We start from the raw sequence: 16,057 nt of genomic DNA, 5'->3' as shown, positions 1-16,057 counted from the left end.
ATTCCAGCCTCCTGAGCTCATAGGAGAGAGCTCAATATATAGATGAATTGAGAAAGGATGAGTCAGCTTGCAACTGATGTGTAGCTGCCTTGTGTCCTCTCTCTCTTCAGTTGATCTTCAGTTCTTGAATCCACTTGGAGAACCTTGCTTCCACATGGAGAAACAGAGCCTCTGACTCATCACAAGGCGAAATCCCTGATCCAAGTGTCATTTTGGAAGATTCCACAGCTATGACTCACTGTGCCACTTGTCCAATCTCGCTCAGCGCAGGTGGCCTTTGTTCTACCTGCTTTGCAACGCAGGTACACCATGGAGGAGTTGGCTTTCAGCGCAGAAGCCTAGTGGAGCACCTGCTTTGATTTCAGGATTGCTTGTTTTTGAGTGTTTTCAGGTGGAGAACTGATCTGAGAGCTGTTGGTTTGCTGACCTTGATCCTCTAGGGGTAGGAACATCATGTTTAGGGACTTTGGATCCCTTGGATTATTGACAATTCATGCCTATTGCTGTAAGGCACAAAATTGTCTATAACACATATCAAGGAGAGATAGTTCCTGGATGCTTCAGCATCCAGGATTCCAAATTTCTATGGATCCCACAAAGTGAGAATCCCCCTCACCGAGTTATTTTCCTTAAACTCTAAATACTCGTATTTGAATAATCAATTATTATGAATATCTCTTATCTTATCCATCAAACATTTTGTCTCCTGAATAAAAACCATGTCTGGTTTCTTCTTTCATTCTGTTACTAAGATTTTTTGTTTCCTCCTATTCCCTATGCCTCTAATGTTCCGGGTTGTGAGATTCATTAAGAAAGGTTAGTAAAGGAATAACTGGTAAGATCTTTCATCTTACCTGAGTTGATCAATAGTTTTCCACATTCATTTAGCAGTTCATTTTGTCTCTTTCTTCCTCTTTTCCTACCTGAGTTCTTTGGAGACTATGCCTGTGAATTCTCCATCATCTTGACCCCACTTGGCTCCTAGCTTTCATGATTTCTTTTGACTCCAGCTCCCTTCACTTGTGACCTCCATAGAAAGAGCTGTTGTACTCTGTCATAGTCCTCTTTTGGCAGGGAGTCCACTCCTATGTTTTTTCCTTGTTCGAGAAATTTCTCTAGATCTAGATTTTCCCCATCCAAAATCTCATGTAGCTCATGGTACTCTATTCCCGCTTCACTTGGAGTCATCTCCTGGTCCCTACTGATCTCCATCAAGCTTGGTAGATCATCCTTTTGCTGGTTGTTTACTGTGATATCCTCCATGTCAGCTACCTTATCCTGCTCCTTTGTTACATTCTCCATGTCCTGGACTATCTCCTTGTTCCCCTCTTCTTCCTCTGGGATTTTGAAGTTGTTGTGTCTTGTATGTCTGTCCTCATTTACCTCCTTGTTTGGATGCTTTCCCCCTTTCCCTTTGCTCCCGACCTTGGTGAAACCCTCATGATCTCTCTCCATAGTGGTTTTCTGGTTACCTTCCCTATTGATTGTGGGGAAGTCTCTATATAGATGCCCATGTTCATGGCATTTGTGGCACCTAAATGGTATGTGCTCATAGTCCATAATCTGTACCCATTCTTCATCATATACTTCTAAAATTATCACTTCCAGAAGGGCTCTGGATAGGTCCATTTCCACACATATTCAGGCAAAGGAGGTATACCTTCCTTTCAGAGTTGCCTCTGAGAACTTTAGAAAGTGCCCCAGCTTGTTGCCTATGGTTTTCAAAGATTTTGGTAGCCAATAATCCAGAGGAAGGGAATATAGTCTGATCCAAACCGATATTGATGTGAATGTTTCACATTCCGGGACAAAGGTCATCATCCATGGCTGTATGTAGAGTCCTGCCGCAACATATAAATAGGGCCCCCCTTCAAACACTCTATCTTTGTCCTCTAGGCTTGTGAACACTACTGTGAAAAATCCCTTAGAACCCAGATGTAAATGTATTTCTCCCTTTGGCTTCCAATGGCTCCTTATCCAGATGTGTAACGCCCTCTCTGTCGGCCATAACCCCATGAACTTGCATATGATTGCATGTTCTGTCATATGATCCCTATGTGCTTGTATCGCTGGGTCGCTCAATATGACCTGGGGAATAATGCCTGACTTGGGCTTGCAGACCCCAGTTGTCCTTATGGAAGCTGGTCTTTCACTGCTACCTCCATTCTCCTTTTCTTTGCTAGTTTCCTGTTGATTCCCTTCCTGATCCTGATCTCCGCTTCTTCCAGATGTCCCCTGACTTCGTGCTTCTGAAATCTTCTCCAGAGGTTTTTTGAAATGCTTCTTTCTTGCATCCTTACTTCCTTTTGTGACTGCTCGACTGTAGGAGGGAGCAACACTCCCCCCTGCACTCCCCGCCATGGTACCCTGAATCCAAAACCCTATCTTCAACTCCAAACCTAGCTTCTCCCTTCACCTGCTCCTTGTTCCGATTGTTTGAGAGTTCACCTTTTCGTTTCTAATCAACATGTTTAATTCTTATACTTTTTAACAATATTTTAATAAACACTTAAATAGACTATTTCAATATCTATACTAACTACTTTATTTCAAGATCAATTCCTTATATATGTATATAAAGAGATAAATTATAAAATTAAATTAAATTAATATTAACCATGATAACTTATTTGAATGTATTAAAAAGAAGTAATTCAAAGTAAAAGGTTTCAATATGAATTATATATATCGGGTTAAATAAAATTAATAATAATTTTTTTTATATGTTATATAAAGAAATTGTAATTTGTATAAGAAATAGAGCAATAAATTTTCATTATGAAATTCAAACTATTATTTTAAAAAATCCAAATTGCCAAGGATATTTTATGGTGTGAATCCTTTTATGCATTAAGAATTCAATTTAAAGAATGAAAAATGATATATATATCTATATATATATATATATATATATATATATATATATATATATATATTGACTAGTGCAAGGTTGACCAAATATCTCTAACTTCAACTCATTTTCCAAGTTTTTCAATATTAAAAAATTCGTAAATCAATAGATTTGATTTGTCTAGGTGCTTGCGAGATCCAACCTAGGTCCGTAATTAAGATGGATTTGTATTGGTATAGTCCAGTATGAAGGTGACTTGTGACTCCATTTATGTTCAACCTTGGGTTGACACATGTTACTTTTAAAATAAAAATAAAACGAAATTAACTATAATAAAAGACAATGATGAATATATATGTTTGGTAAGTTTTAATTATCACTTTGTGATAACTCTCTAGGTGCTTGCTAGATCCAACCTAGATCCATGATTAAGATGGATCTGTATTGGTATAGTCCAGTATGAAGGTGACCTGTGATTCAATTTATGTTCAACATTGAGTTGAGACATGTTCCTTTTAAAATAAAAATAAAACAAAATTGACTATAATAAAAGACAATGATGAATATATATTCTTGGTTAGTTTTAATTATCACTTTGAAATAACTCAATTACTATTGCACCGAGAGACACATTCTACAACCCAATATGAGAGCCATGTGTGATTCCATCCATGTTCAACCTTGAGTTTACACATGATGGAGAAGATGTAAAAATCCTTCACTATATAAAATATTTTGATATTCATACGAAGTAGCATAATTTTATAACAATTTTAGAGAGAGAAGGTATTTAAAAAATAAAAACCTTATATTTCCTCTTTTGACCGTTAAATCATTTTCCTATTCATTAGACATCCCAATATGATAGCACTATGTAATTATATCGGTACTCAACATATAGCTACACATGTCATTTTAAAATAAAAATAAAATATTATTTAAATTTTAAAAAATTATATATATGGGGTTAGTTTTACATATATATATAGATAGATGGGGTTAGTTTTACATATATACATATGGGTTGGTCTTACTTAGAGGTATTATAAAATGTTGCGATATTAAAACCTAATACAAATGAGATATGGTTAAAATATAGCACTGTCACTTATAAATAAAATATTCGGATGTCCATATGAAATAAGATAATTTTATTTAGATTTTAAAAATTATTTTAAATAACTAAAAAAACAAATAAAGTGATATTATTTATATTTTCATATTTCAATTGCATATGTAAATAAATAAGTCATTTTAATATCAATGCTAACTAATTTATTTTAATATCAACTTTAGAATATATATATATATATATATATATATATATATATATATATATATATATATATATATATATATTTATATATATAGATATGGGATGGGTTGGTTTTACTCAGAAGTATTATAAAATGTTTTGATATTAAAACCCAATACAAATGAGGTATGGTTAAAATATATCACTCTCACTTATAAATAAAATATTCAGATGTCCATATGAAATAAGATAATTTTATATAGATTTTTAAAATTATTTCGAATAATGAAAAAAACAAATAAAGGTGATATCATTTATATTTTCATATTTCAATTGCATATCTAAATAAATAAGTCATTTTAATATCTATACTAACTAGTTTATTTTAGTATCAACTCTAGAATGTATCTATATATCTATATATATATATATATATATATCTATATCTATATATATATATATATATATATATATATATATATATATATATATATATATATATATATATAGATATATATATATAACAAGAACATATTCCAATGTGCAAAGAGAAAAATTAATTAAGAGTAATAAAGATTCAATAAATATGTAATTAGTTTAATTCTTTTAAAAAAATAGTAATTTTAAAAAAATTTCACTATAAAAAGTGTTTGCACTTCACGAGATTTGATCCTCTCAACTTTCTAGGTCCATAGTTAAGGTGGATCTATGCTAGTTTATATTAATATGGGTAATGTTGACCATAATAAAATATTCAATCCACAAAGATAAGGAGTAATTGAAAATAAAGTTCAGTTATTTCATAATAAAAATAATGTGTAACTTTTAATATAAAATTAATATGTTGCATTAAAAGTATTAATAACCATAAAATTCAATGTAGGTCATAATTACAAATTTTCAATATGTATGATTAAATAATATTATTATGTATTTAAAAATATATTAATAATAATAATAAAATTATTATATGAAATGTAGTCTATAAATAAAAGATCTCACTACCCATATTAAATAAAATATTTCAATGTCATATATATAAATACACACATAATATATGTTTATATTATATAAATCAATTGAAAAAAGAAAATTAAGAAAAAATATAATCCCATTCAATAATGTATTCAAATATCAATAAGTACCAAAAAAGAAAAAGGTAGTCCCAATGAGAGCTCCAAGATTAAAAATAGAGGAAATAGCTAATAAATATATAAAAATATATATAATAGTATTTTTGTAGTAGCTTGAAGAGCTAGTGAACTAGCTGAGTAAAGCACCCATCATTTGATTATAGTATAGCAAAAAAATATAAAAGAGAAAACAAGAAAGTTATGTTTATGATGCTATTAGTCATGGGAAGATGTCCCTGTAGGGGTGGTTCTGAAGTTCAGAAAATTGATCCTCCCTGTGTTCTAAAATACTCTACCAACCTTTCGTCACAATGAGCCTTTATTTTTACTATTTTTCTACTTTTTGTCCCTGTAGATATCATGGCAAGAGAAAAGTGTGAAATAATCAATAATACACAACATTTCTTCCATTATGCGTAAAAGGATGATATTCTTGTAGACTTGTGATTTGTTTAAACAATTTATGGGAAGCATTAAATCCCCAAAGTTTTGGATTTTTTTGCATCCTTTCTCTGAAGAAAATAAGAGAAGAAATTTGCATGCGAGGAATTATGTTTGGTTGTTGGTCCCACTACCCAATCCAATTTTAATTGGATAGTAATGTGCTTTCGTAAGGTAGAGGAAAACACCTCCCCCACTCTATTGTTCCATGTTATTTGAGGCACCATTGAAAAAATCCCATGGATGAGATTTTCTTATAAGTTTTAACCTAGATGCACGAGGGGGAGAAGTCTAAGAATGGAAATAACTTTCACAACAAAGTGATCGGGGATCAGTAGTTTAACAAGGAATATGGCCTTATTTCCTGCCAACCAGATTCCCCAACATGTGATGAGTGGGAGAGCTTCGACAGAATGATTTCTAGGGTTGGATTACCAATCCCTCCCAACATCTTCCAGATCCATGCCTTCCCATGAAGAGGAGCAACCAAGAGTAGTTAAAATGTAGACCAAACCCAATGAAAAAAGGGGCCTAAGGAATGAACACATTTGAAATGGATTTGTGCATCATTTTTGCATAGTGAGCACCAACCCAAGTCAATCATATATCTATTTTTCATAATATCCGAGGTTGGCACCTCCATTGCCATAAGGCACCACATAAACCTTTTTTCTTTTGTTGATAATTTAGCACGCCATATCTCCTTCTACTACCATTTTTTATTAATATCTTCCCTATCTTCCAAAAGAGAAAGGTAGACTAGCTTAGGGTGTAGACAACAAAAGGAGAATACTCGATATGATTTTATGTTCTTTGTTTGTTAATATGATGTGGCCATTTGATAATCCATTGTCCATAGGTTTTTTATCCTGTTGCATTTGAATATAACTAAGTTAATATTCATGCAGGTGTATTTTGATTAATAAGAACATAAATTCATCTTAATTCTCTATCTATGAAGTATTGCAAAATTTACACTTGTTTTTGTTTTAGCTTTTTGAATTTCTAAATATTTTGTAACCGTTGAATTAAAATGGATATGTACATGAATCTCCTTATTGACTAAGGGTGAATGCGTGAAGATGGGTTACACTTCTAGGCCACATGTGGCAATGAAATTTCAAAATTTCCCTCTTTTATCTCATGCAAGCATCAAAATTCACATAAACATTATGAATTTTGACTCCGAGTAAAAAGACAATTTGTGGAGAATTATGTGGTTGTCCTAATGATATCTTTTACAAAAAAAATTAGTCATATAATATGTCAATTTTTCATTAAATGAGATGCTTTCCCTTGCAAATTTTAGCAAATCTTAAGATAATGTGTAATATATGAACGAGAGAATTTTCATATTAAAAATTTGTTTTTTATGCAAGATTATATTTTTTATTATTTTTCGAAGTTGGCCTCATATTTCAATTGCATTAATATTTTTTTCTACTATTTAATTAAATCCAAAAACCAAGAGTTCCCTTTTGAAGAGGATTGGTAAACGAAGATATTTGTATTTTTTGAAATCTTTTCATTTTATATATTTTATGTTATTGACTTTCTATTCAACCTCTTTGAGACTATCCAAAAAAGCTTCAAACATTATGTTTAAAAGAAATTAGATAAAAAAATATCATATGAATTCAAAAATGTCAAACTCATATGCCATAGGACAGAGGATTCCTTCATGAATCCAACATGATCAACTTCGCTAATTAGATGGAGTCCACTAAAGTACAAAATGGTGTTGCAGAAAAATATGTAGAAGAGGAGCTAAAAACAGAATCTGTTTTTAATGCCCTCAATAGCTCGATCGAACGCTTAAAAAGTTGGATTGAGTGTTTGAAGTAAAATTATTAAACCCTCTATTGAGCCCTTGGTTACACATAGGCTCTATTGAACTATCACAATTATCTTGAAAAAGGAGAAAACAAAAAACTAAGCTTCTGAATACTTGTCTTTAAGCTAATTATACAGTTTATTTATTCCACAAAAAGCATTTTTATAAATATTCAAATACATTCTTAACTTAATTTTTCTTAATTATAAATCCAAATTTTATTTTAATTTACCAATAAAAAAATTATAATAATATATAGATAACATTCTATAAAAAATTTGATTTTAAAAATCATATATTTTTATACATCATCATTTTATAAAAAGCTTTATGTAAAAATTTTCAATAAAATAAATCAAATTATAATAAATAAATAAAACAAACTAAACAAATTTATTTTTCACTAACATTTATGAATTTGTCACCTTCCAACCAAATTGAATTATATTCACACTATAAGATAAACTAAACACTAGTCATATAGATTTTATAGTAGATTACTCATTAATGATTAAAAAAATCATATATTATACTTTTCCAAATCATTGTTTTAAATTTCTATAAATTTTATAATATTATTAGTTTAAAAACAATTTCATATAATCAAATTAGTCAAATAATGTTTTAAAATTTATGATTCCATTATGTTTTTACTATTTTAAAAATACATATTAAACCTAAATTAGGAGTAAAAATTTCTATATACACAAAGTGAGTACGGAATTGAGTGCAATCACATTTCTAGGTTGAGAGAGATTTATAACGGCATATACCATTGCATCTAGTACAACTATATTAATTATAACTTACAACTATTACAACTACGTTACTACAAGTTGAGAGAGATTTATAACTGCAAATACCATGGCATTGAGTACAACTATATTAATTATAACTTACAACTATTACAACTATGTTAATTATTACTACACTCATTTCTTTTCCTAAACAAGTGGATTACTTCAAATTCACATTTTTGAATACACTTATTCATATAAAACATTATAATATTTATTAAAATCAAATTGATAAATTTTCTTATGTTTAATAAATTTATAATTTAAATTATATTTATAATAAATTTATTATTTAAATTATATCACTGAAAATTTAAATCATATTAAAAACTAATTAAGTTATCAAATTATAATTTCAATTGCAAGTGGGATAGAATTCTTTTTCAAGTGGGATTTAATCCACAACATTGTTAATTACCTATTCAAATGTAATTAGTAGTTAATTTTTTTTTTTTTTTAACTATCAAATACTTAAAAAATTTAATGTATGCATATCATTATAGATATTTACATAAATTTTAAAATCTTTACTTTAACCCTTGATTGAGCTTTAGGGTTTAATCGAGCCTTCAAGCTCAATCAACCTCTAATCAACATCTAACCTAGGGTTACAACCTTTACAAGATACAACCTGGGGCTGCATAAGAATGCTTAATCGAGCCATTTTTTTCCACTCAAACAGGTCATCTCTTACCAAAAAGTGTAACTGAGCTTGATGCTTTCATCCTAAATTTATGAAAATACTTCATATTAACTCATAAATTAAGATGAATTTAAGTTAATATAAGATTTCACACATCAAAATTCACAATAAAAAAGTTGATGTATGCTTAGTTTATTAATAGCATTAATACATTTGACTATCATTCTACAAATTACTTTATAATAAATTGTAAATTAAAATTAATCTATATATATATATATATATATATATATATATATAAATTTCATCCATATAAACAAACATAATAATAAATGCTAAATTAAACTATATTGGAGGTATAAAATTTCACTCATATAAATCAACCGTGTGTAAAATTTATTAAATCATAAATTAAAATTAATTTAAGTTAGTATAATATTTCTCACACATCAAAAACAAACAAGTGCTACATAGTAGCTTTTCCCTGCTGCATAGTAAAAAATTACAAGTGACATTGACCATTATTTGTAAAGCTATGAACTTTACATAGAAAGTAAGTGACAATTGAAATTTCTATACAATAGGAAGCACCAAAAGAACATTGTATATGTTCAAATTAGTAAAGAAAATATATATTTAGCATAGTCTCTTTGCAAAATACACACAAATACTAATGACATGATAGTATATTATGATGTTACAAATTCATTTGTTTTTTAAAAGTGTGATCAGAGATTTCAAAAATGGGTTTTCTATGAGCTAAGAGGGATTACAATATATATTTTTGTGTTTACCAAAAATATAACTATAATTATGTTAGAATTGATAAAAAGACTATATAATAGTATATGTTGATATTTAAGAGACAAAAACATGGTTAGGGTTTCAGGCTTTGAGTCTCTCGGTTTTGACACACGATGGCAACCCTAGCTGCATGGATGGAATCCATAGGGAGGTTTATGTCAACATCTGGCACACACACGACAACAAATGGGAGCTTTTGGATATTCGCACATGCAGGGAGTGGTTGGGGTTATTCTCGTGGAACTGTAAGGAGGGTGAAACAATCTTCACGGTCACATACTGTTAATGCACATCTCTTTGGGATTTTACTAGGGGAAGAAAATAGTCGATGTAGTAATTTTTATTATTGCTCATTCAATCATGGGAAATGGTCAACCTGAGAGCTTCTCTCGACCTGGAGCCCAAGCCGGAAGACATCCTATCAGTTTCGGGTCTTGAGCCAACTTAGTAGAACTTTGACGAGGTAAGGTTACTAGCTAGATCCCCAGCTAGAAAAATGGGTCTTTTCAGGGCTGGAGAAAAAACATGGAAGCGATTTAGGGTTTCTTGCGGAGGGTAATTCTTTCTCTACCATAACAACACTCTGGGATTCTGAAAAAGGGTTTCAAGACAGTCAAATTAGTCCAGCAAAACAAGCAGATATCTCTACATGGACATCAACGAACCTCCTCATAAGCCCCATAACCTCTTTAGTTATTTCTGAGTCTGTACTTTTTATGGGAGGGCTTGAAGATATTGTTCAAAGCTATGGGAAATGGGGAAATGAGGAGTTTAAATCATGTTTGGTAAAAAACTTACATGTAAAAGACAAGGCCTTGACCCAAAGCGTTGATAGAATCCTTGCCATTAAAATTTCTCAAAAGCAAAGAGAAGATGCGGTTCTGGGCAATCTAACGTGGAAGGCAGGAAAAATCCATGATGTTCCTACAGAGGTAGAGAAGGTTTAAGATCAGCGCCAAGAAAATCTTGGGGTTGAGATTGGTGAAGGACTAGGTTTCAGTATTTTATGGGCTTTGGCCGGGTGTTTGACGTTTTGACCAAAAGAGGAGGGGAAGGCTATACAAATCGAGGAGTTTATGAAACAAAATGTTTTGATAGGTGATCACATTGGGCAGATAACCAAAGACTATGAACTAAAACAGGGTGGGAAGAACCAAAATGAGGTTGTTGAGAAGGGAAAAGGCTAGCCTTTTGGGTCAAAAAGGAAAAAAGTAAAATGCATAAGAAAAAAGGCAGAGAACCCAAACCTTGTCCTTGGGGTTGACATACAAATAGATAAGGCAATGGAAACTTCAGAACTCATCATAGTGGGGAGAGAAAAGGGAAGACATTACTCGACCAACTACATTGCATAATGGATTTCAAAGGCCTAGAGGGGCACTGGATAATCATTCAGAGGTGATCACCTTGGCACGAGGGTGGTTTATGGTTAAATTCAATAAAAACGAAGCACTTGAATGGGTCCTTGAGAGAAATTGGTGCTTCAACACCCTGAAAATGAAAAGTGTTGATGCTGGAATAACGTCCTTTTTTCTAGGTAAATTGTCAACATACTTTAATAATGACGTTAACGATAAAATATCATGACTCTAAAAACCTTAAAATTCCAATGATATGCATGAAATTAAAGATAAAATATCACGTCTCTCAGAAGTCTTAAAATTCCAATGTTTTTCAGGCATGGTATTAAAGATAAAATATCATGTCTTTGAAAAGCCTTAAAATTCCAACAATTTTCAGCTATGCTGTTAATATTCTTTTAAAAAATTATATCATTTTATTTATATTAATATATTTTTATAAATATTAATAACAATTTTCTAATATAATGTTTTTTTATATAATGTAATGAAGTCACGGTATAGGAACACTTCAATCATGATAAAATGAACGACTTTATAAAACAAATGAATTTGTATGTGACTTTGAAGTTTAAATGAATTTATGTGGTTTTAAAGTTTTTGATACTTTCTGCATTAAAACTTGTATTTTTTTGAAAATTTGTGTAAATATTTTATTTTTAAATAATTTTAAGATTTTGAAATTGTTTTTCAAAAACTATATTTCATTATTAAGAAATATATGTATTTTAATTTTATAATAATAATAATAATAATAATAATAATAATAATAATTTAATATTAAAACTATATTTCTTTTAAAAAAAACCTCTTTGAAAAGCCCAGCAATTTTCAGCCATGTTGTTAATATTATTTTAAAAATTATTACCATTTTATTTATACTAATATATTTTTATAAATATTAATAACAAATTTTTAAATATAATGTCTTTTTTTATATAATGTATTGAAGTCACTAGATAGGAAACACTTCAGTCATGATGAATGAACAACTTTATAAAACAAATGAATGTATGTGATTTTAAAGTTTAAATGAATTTATGTGATTTTAAAGTTCTTGATACTCTCACTAAAACATTTGTCTTTTTGAAAATTTGTGTAAATATTTTATTTTTAAATAATTTTAAGATTTTGAAATTTGCAAATTGTTTTCCAAAAACAATATTTTATTATTAAGAAATATATGTATTTTATTTTTATTTATATAATAATAGTAATAATAATTTAATATTAAAATTATATTTATTTTGAATTTAATAAATCGAAACTAATAAACATATTGAAGATCACAAAAAAGAATTTGTTGTTTCCAAAATCCTTTTGCAAAGGAAATACACCATCAACAACAAATTGTTCTCTTAGACTTATTACTTCTACATACTTTTTATTTTGACATATATATCGAATCAAATATATTGACAATATGAAAACATTGAAAAAAAACAAAACTAAAGCAAACAAAAAAAACACAAAAAATTAAAATATTAATAACAAAGAGACAAGAAAAATATAAAAAAGCACAAATACAATAGAAAAAAATATAACAAAAGACAAAAAAATCAAACATAAAAATGTAAAAAATAAAAAATAAAATAAGCTTATAAAAGATAAAACTTTAAACAACAATAAATAAATAAATAAATCAAATAACATAATTTAAGAAAAAATTAAAAAATAGACAAAAAAACATAAAAAACAATAAACAATATTGATGAAATACATTAATAAAATAAAATTAAATAAATAAAACATTAAAATAAAATAAAAAAACACAGTAAAACTATTAACAAAACTTAAAAATAAATGAATTATCATCTTAAAAAAATATAATTTATAAAAAAACATTAAAAAACAATAAAATGAAAACAAAGAAATAAAAAAAATAAAAAAACGAATTTTATTTTTAAAAAAATTAAAAATAATAATAATAATAATTAAAAAAAAAAACATTTTAAAAAAACTTAAAAAAATTAATTAAAAAAAGAACTCAAGAGTCGTGGCGGGGAGCTAAAAGGCAAATGTTAAATAAAAGATTTCAAATAATAATAATAATAATTAAAAAAAAAACATTTTAAAAAAAACTTAAAAAAATTAATTAAAAAAAGAACTCAAGAGTCGTGGCGGGGAGCTAAAAGGCAAATGTTAAATAAAAGATTTTTATGAAAATTTTGAATGAAAAATTTGAAAAAATAACAAATATATGAAATTTTAATGAATTTTATATTCAAAGATGATGACATTTTAAGTTCTTTTTTTTTCAAAAAAAAAACGTTTTGATAAAATTTAAAGTAAAAATAACCAAAAAAATATGTTAAAAAAATAGAACATACAATTTTAAAAATCGATAGGAAAACAAAAAATTTAAAAACATAAAAAAGTTTAAAAATAATTAAATTTAAAAGAAAATAAACATTGAAAATAAATAAAAAATAAAAAATAAAAAAATGGTTTAAAACATTTTCTTTTAAATTAACAAAAAAAACCAAAAATAAAAATAAAAAAATTCAAAACTATAAAAAAGAATAATTAAATATAAAACATGAAAATAATAATTAAAAAAAAAAAATTAAAAATAAAAAAACATTTAAAAAATAAAATTTATAAATTAATTAATTAATTAAAAAAATTGAAACTGGGGCAGGCGCCTTGGAGGTTAGGGAGTAAGGGGCAACTCCCTACCTGCCTAGGTCCCATGCCCTATGGCCCCTTGGTAGCTCCATCGACCACCCAAGCACTAGGCCCCACAGCCCCCTAGCAGCTCTTTCGCCCATCGAAGCCCCAGGCCTCGCGACTCCCTCGCAACTCTATAGTTCGCTGAAACCCTAGTGCTCGTGGCCCCCTGGGCAGCAAGTTGATTCCAGGAATCGACTTGCTTCCAATGGGGGCATGTGGCTTGGGGCCTGGGTGGGCTATGGAGCCCTGCAACTCCCCACCCGCCCCGGTTTTGATTTTTGATTTCTTATTTTTATTTTATAAATTTAATTTTTTTTAAAGGTTTTTTTCTTAATTTTTTAAATGTTTCTATTTTATTTTGTTTTAAATGTTCTTATTAATTATTATTATTATTATTTTTTTAAATAGCTTTTAATTTGTTTTTCTTTATGTTTTTTTCTTAATTATTATTTTTATTTTTTTTTTGATGTTGTAAAAAGGGGTTGATGTTGCATAACACTTTTCAAAATTAGCATGGAAATCACTAACATTTAAGAAAAATGTTCATACTTATACATAAGAAAATTTGAAGTGCCACAAATATGCTTTGAAAAAAAGGTGTATTTTGAATAACCACTTTTCAAAATCAGGTGATTTTTTTGCTAGCTTAAAAAAAAAGCGAATCGATAATTTTCTTGTTTGATCGGTAACTATGTTCTTCGGGCTTTCGTCAATTCTCTTCAAAAAATGAAAGTCATTGTTTCATGAAAAAAGGGAAAAACTCGAAGAGATACCAATCAGGGTTTGACTTCTAACATTGCCTCCTAAGTTATGGACAAAAGACATTTTTCAGTCAATTGGGAACAAGTTGCGGATTTTTCTTGAAGCAGATGTGTCCTTCAGAGAGACTAAGTCTAGAATTGTGGCCCGAATCTTGGTAAAGCTAGATCCAAGGGAGGGTCTCGTGGAAAAAAATGAATTACAACTACAGGGGTACTTGCGCACTTAGATAATTGATTATGAGGAGCTTCCTTTTTGTTTCCATCGATGCCATGAACATGGCCATCTAGTGTGAGATTTCCCCTTGGTGTTTCAAAGAAGAAGAGGAAAAAGGGAATCCCTAAGAGTTGAAGTTTTGACAAATGCAGAGGAGGGAGAAATAAATCAAAATCAGGTTGCAGGGGAGCATCGAGATGTTGGCCTCGATCTGATGGAGGTTGAAGAAGTTCAGGTCCTGATACATGGACATCAAGATGTACAGGAGGATGATCGGTGACTAGAGGCTCAAAAAGATATTCAAATCATCAACCCTCCTCCCCAGTCTATGGGTATTTATTTTCCTCCCCCTTCCTCTTTATCCTCAGCTTTGCACTCTTTACTTGATAGTTTACCTGGGCCTAGTCCCTCCAAGCATTTGTCTACAAATATGCCTCCAATTTGTAGTTTATCTTTTGGTTTGGATAATATCATCACATCTATCCCAACTCTCAACATCTTTGTGTCTTCCTCGATCATCCCGGATCCAACATCCTCCCCTTTTTCATCCTCTTTGGCCTCCCATTATAATCTGCATCCTCGTGACAAGAAGGACCTCCCCTTAGCATCCATAGGAGGCCTAGGTGGTATTCATGAGCCTCCTAAATTAGGGAAGACTAGAGGTAGGAAATCTAATTTATCAAAGGCTCAAATTAAAGAAAAACTAGATATAGCGGATGGGAAACAACTCTCTCTAAAAGGGGTGCTTAGAGCGGCGTAATCCCTTGTGGTGGTTACCAAATGATTGTTTTATCCTTCAATTATAGAGGGTTTTCTAGCACCCATAAGAAGCTAGCACTAAAATATATTTTCAGAAACTCGTGTCCTAATGTAATTATGCTTCAAGAAACCCTGGGTAATGGAGAAGTTGTCTTGGCATCACTCAGTAAAATGATGTCGGGATGGTCATTTGTGACCTCTGATGCGAAGGGAAGATTTGGGGGTTTAGCTATGGGTTTTAAAGACAACAGTCTCAGGATTTTAAACTCTTGGGGCTCGGATTTGGTTCTGGGCGCTGAGGTCTATTCCTCGAAACTTTGTATGGACCTTTCTCTCATCAACATTTATGGCCCATGCCATGACAGGGTCTCTTTCTGGAATTCTCTTTTATCTAAATCTTTTATGAATGTCCCGAATTTGGTGGTGGGAGGGGACTTTAATTTCTCTTTGGGTTTGTCTAAAACTTGGGGCCACAGGCACAAGTTGATCCCGTGGCAGACTTCTTTGTGAACAAGTTGATGGCATGTAAGC

This window comes from Pinus tabuliformis, chromosome 6 (genome assembly GCF_031772625.1).
Source record: "Pinus tabuliformis cultivar Carrire ecotype Pingquan chromosome 6, CPIR1, whole genome shotgun sequence".
Taxonomy (NCBI): Eukaryota; Viridiplantae; Streptophyta; class Pinopsida; order Pinales; family Pinaceae; genus Pinus; species Pinus tabuliformis.
Note: the sequence above shows the minus strand (reverse complement) of the source record.